Source organism: Sciurus vulgaris (assembly GCF_902686455.1).
Source record: "Sciurus vulgaris genome assembly, chromosome: 19".
Lineage (NCBI taxonomy): Eukaryota > Metazoa > Chordata > Mammalia > Rodentia > Sciuridae > Sciurus > Sciurus vulgaris.
This window is the reverse complement of record NC_136480.1, coordinates 31862920-31868112: the sequence shown is the minus strand read 5'-3', so window position 1 is coordinate 31868112 and position 5193 is coordinate 31862920. Positions and strand designations below refer to the sequence as shown.

General features: G+C 35.3%; 1 pseudogene across 1 annotated transcript; it reads right to left on the bottom strand.

Moving 5' to 3' along the window:
* Window positions 1-378: 378 nt before the first annotated feature.
* Window positions 379-1743, bottom strand: LOC306650458 (ankyrin repeat domain-containing protein 46-like; annotated as a pseudogene). Its single transcript has 2 exons — window positions 1717-1743; window positions 379-1417 (listed from the first exon to the last, which is right to left on the bottom strand). The product of its transcript is annotated as an ankyrin repeat domain-containing protein 46-like (transcript).
* Between the last annotated feature and the right edge of the window lie 3450 nt (window positions 1744-5193).

The window sequence follows — 5193 nt, the reverse complement described above, 5'->3', positions numbered from 1 at the left end:
AACAGAACAGCTCTGAAGTACACAGAAAAGGAAACTAGAAAGTGAGCAAAGTGAACACCCGAACTGATTTTCACAGATACTAACAAGCAAAGCAGTTTGCAATAAATCAAAATCACCCTGAAGAATAGATTAAATCAATCTGTTCTGAAGAAAATACAGCTCATTTTGAAAGTTTTGTTTGGTTTGTGATTAGACTTCAAAATGTTGAAATAAACCAAACAGATTCTAACAATATTAATTTGCCATACAGGATTTAAAAAAATGTATTCTAAGTTCAAAGGTTTTATCCTCTCCCCAGAGAAAGTAAATAAAAAAGGAGCTCTTCCAAAAATAAACAAAACTGGACCAACCACCCAAAATATTCATAAAGGGAAGGCTTTTTTTCTTTTTGGATACTTCAGTCGGTCCAAGATCAGGGTAAGGTGTCTATCCTAAGGACTTCTCCTCTCTTCCTTTAGCTTCTCTTCTTTAGTCATTTCTGTGTTTTTACCACACAAGATTATGGGCAGATTTTCTAAAGAAGTCAGGTTGAGTCAGAGGTAGCATTAGGATGCACTATAGTTGACTACAGTATGAAGTTCAAATGAACACATTATTCTTCTAAAGGATTACAATAAGTGACAGTGCCTAAAGAAAAATATTCAGCCCTCAGTGCCTTGCACTAAACAAAATTTTGAGAAACTTGGAATCAATGTTGGGAGTCAAGAAATAGGCATTGGCCTCACCTCTTTGAGCTCCTTTAATGCACCAGTTCAGGCTGGTTTTCCATGAAGGGCAGCACTCCACTCACATAGTAGGCAATGCCAAGAGACAACAAAGCAATGGCAAAGATCAAGAGCAGAACCCTGCAGAAGACAAGATTCTCTACAAATTCCTCCAAAGTGGTTTGAAAGCTGGACAAGACCCCTTCAACTGACTGTAGGGTGGGATAAGGAGAGAATGACTTTCCCTGGTATTTTCACTCTTAGCCATCTGCATGCTCTCCAGTTTTGAGTGGGATCCTCTGTGAAAACCATTTACCTCCTGTTCTTCCAAAGATTCCAGCAATCGGATGACATCTTTATTCACTCCCCTGCACTTTGCCAGAACTAAAGGAGTCGCACCTTGATCATTGGTATATATCAATTTTGAGTCCATTGAAAGCTAAGAATTTGATGGAATCCACATGGCCACAGAGGTGAAGAGCTGTGTTTCCTTGATAATCTGTGGCCAGCAGATCAGCAGCCATTTTATGCAACACCTGGCTAATGGCTACATTCCCTCAGGCTGCTGCAAGGTGAAGGCCTGTCCTGCCTCTGCTGTCATGGATATTTGAGTCAATGCCACTTTCCAGAAGCCTCTTAGAATAAGTAATATCTCCATCAATACAGGCTTGTAGCAATGGCATATTAGTTTGAGAAGAATCATTTACAAAAACCTAGGAGCTTGTTCTAATGTGGATGGAATATGGGTCAGCTGTAAGATGAGACCTTCCCTTCAGTGGTCACTCAGCAGTTTCTCTCAATTCTTAAGCAGGTTCAACAAAAACATTCAGTAATATATCAGCAAGAATTTGCGAGACAAGCAGCAGTGATAGCAGCAGCACCTCTCTGAAGGTTGCAGAGGGAGTAGGCGAAGCCACACTATATTGTTTTTAATGAGTACTACTAGGATGTATGTAAAGTTTACTAAAAATAAATCTAATTATGTAAAATAATGCATGTATTAATTGGTTACATTTGGCATTTGTGTGCCATAGAACATGAAGTATATAAAAAGTTATTAGTGTAATTAGGTAATAAATAACAAAATGTATGAACATTAAAACCTCAGTCCTTTTTGTTGATTTCTATGGTTTATTCCTATGGTTTATACTTTATTCTGGTCATACTGAAATCAACTGTGATAGGCTTTTGTTGGCCCTCAGACCAGTTTTTTGCTGTGTCTTCTCTAGATGTGTGTATATTTCTCCCACTGTAAATGCACATATTTCTTATTAAGCAATAATTTTTTAAACCCATGATGAATCATCTTTGGCACTGTCATCCAAAATTTACCTTTTATCTCCAGCTCTCTGTGCAGACAAAAACTAGTTTGCATACAGTTGTCAAAAAAGTCATAGCTGTTTGTTTGTTTCACACTTCCCATTTGCTCATGGGAGAATAAAGGGTTTGAGAGTTTTTTCTTATTCCACAATGTGCTTAGGTGGTTTGGGAATGACTGTGTTGAGCAAAGTAACACATTTTCTTTTTCTCTACTACATGACTCTCAATTGTGCTCATCTGAGGTTCTGTAAAATCTAAGAATGTTTTGGACGTTCTCACAAGTCAAATTTTTCAGTGCATTTTTATGAAGTTTATTTTTATTTTTTATTTGTTCTTAGTAATATATTCCATTCAAATTCATTCTGATAAAATTTTACTAGCATGGGATATATGTTATTCTAATTAGGACAAATTCTTGTGGGTGTTCATGTTAGTGAAATTCACATATGGGTTTTCATATGTGTACATAGAAAAATTATGTTAGATTTATTCAACTGTCTTTTCTAGTCCTACCCTCTTTGTACCATGGTTTCTTTTTTCATTCACTTGTTGATGTGCTTCTGGCTTTGTTCCATACCTTTGCTACTGTGAATTGTGCTGTTTTTAACATTAATGTGGCCATGTCACTGCACTGTGCTCATTTTAAATACATTGGATATGTTGAATGTCAGAAATGGTGGTTTCATTCACAGTTTGTTTGTTTTTACCAGGTATTGAACCCAGAGGTGCTTAACCACTGAATTGCATCTCCAGCCCTTTTAATGTTTTATTTAGGGAAAGGATCTCACTTTTTGCTAAGGGCCTCAGTATGTTGCTGAGACTGGTTTTGAACTCATAAACCTCCTGCCTCAGCCTCCAATGCTCATCCCTCCTTTTTGAGGAATCTCCATTCTACTTGCTCCAATTTTTATTCCTGCAATGTATGCACATCCTCTTTTCCCCTCATCCATGCCGACATTTGTTGTTACATGTATTCTTGGTAATTCCCATTCTGACTGGAGTGTGGAGGAATCTCAGAATAGTTTTATTTTGCATTTCTATAATTGCTAGAGATATTGGCCAGTTTTTTTATATATTTGATGATCCTTCCTACTTCTTCTTTTGAGAAGGACATGTGAAGATTTCTTGCCCATGTATTGATTAGGTTTTTTGGGTTTTTTAATCTACGGATTAATTATAATGTTGGATTTTCTTTGCTGTTCCCTTTCTGATGTCCTCACATTGAAAATAACTACCTTTTTTTGCAGAGTATATTCACAAAGGTAGCAAATCAAATAAGTTATTCCTTTGATTCCTTTCAGTTATGTATTCTCATCAAACCCAAGAATTTTCATCACAGCTGGGAGTACAATGTTCTTTCCATCAGGTGATAAAGGGAAGGTATGGAAACTGTGACATTGAAAATGTATGCTTAAAGAAAGAATGGAAATGTGTGGAGGAGAGTAATGTTCAGGAATATTCTCATGGTGAATATAGTAGGTGTGAGATAGCTGCACAATACAATTTTTGTCACAAATTGATATCAAGAACATATGAAGACTCAGAAAAACCTCAATTTTGCTAGTCAGTTTTGAGGAAGGTTTTGAGTGTCTTGAAAATTTATCTGCACTAAATTTTTGATAATATAACCTTGTGAAATGAAATTTGAAAATATGAAATAAAATCTGTTGCATGCTTCAGTTCATAACAATAAACATTTGAAATGTAGAATTTGTTCAAAATTTTACTCAAATATTTTGTAGATAATTGATTTAGTAATATAAAATAAATTACTAAGTATGACCAGTTTTTTTAACATAATGAAGTATCTGTTGTTCTACATTCAACAAACAGTCCTTCCTTGTGTCAAAATATAACATTTTAATGAATGTAGGAAGATCTGTACTTATACATTATTACTTAATATAGAATCAGGTATAGCTATTTGGTGAGAATCCTACATTTATCATAAAACTTTCAAGAACTTTTATCCAGGTCTCTACCCTAAATAAATATGAGTGCATTTGTATTGATGAAAAATGTAAGAAATGCAGTGAAACTCACAAGTATTTAATATTTTTTAAATCCTAGAAAATATCATTGTGATCATTTTACAAAGAAGCGCTGCAAAGACAACAAATGCAAACAAGCATTTCATTAGTGCTCAAAATTTATCATTCCAAGCATCCATATGCAAGGAAAAGATTGCAAATATCAACAAGGTGGAATAATTTTAAATAAAATCACAAGAATTATTCAGTGCAAGAATATTCATGTGGGAAGAACGCCGTACAGATTGAAGAAATGTGTTAAAGCATTCAAGGACTTCTCAACCCTTTTCCACAGTAGTGATAAACCCTATAGCTGTGAAGATTGTGGTAAAGATTTTAATCAAAGGTCAGTCCTTACTAAACACAAGAAGAATCATGCTGGAGGGAAGCCCTATACTTGTAAAGAATGTGGAGAAGCATTTATTTACATCTCAAAACTTACTGAGCACCAGAGGATTCATAGTGATGAGAGACCATACAAGTTTATAGAATGTGAAAAAGATTGTAAATATGCCTCAAGCCTTACTCAACACCAGAGGATTCATACTGGAGAGAAGCCCTACAAATGTACAGAATGTGGGAAAGCATTTACACTATTTTCAAATTTCACTGAACACCAGAGTGTTCATAGTTATGAGAGACCTTATGAATGTAAGGAGTGTGGCAAAGGCTTTAAGTATAATAGAGGCCTTATTTGACACCAGAAGATCCATAGGGTTGAGAGACCACATGTATGTAAGCAGTGTGGGAAACACTTTATGAGTATTAGTGCACTTATTAAACACCACAGAATTCATAGTAATGAGAGACCATACAAATATCAGGAATGTGAAAGAGATTTTAAATATATCTCATTTCTTATTCAACACCAGAAGATTCATACTGCTGAGAAGCCCTACAAATGTGCAGAATGTGGGAAAGGATTTATTCATTTTTCACACTTTACTAAACACCAGAATATTCATAGTGATGAGAGACCATATGAATGTATGGAATGTGGCAAAGGCTTTAAGTATAGTACAGTCCTTTTTCAACACCATAAGATTCATTCTGGAGTGAGGGCCTACAAATGTACAGAATGTGGGAAAACATTTATTCTATTTTCAAACTTGACTCGACACCAGAGAATTCATAGTGAT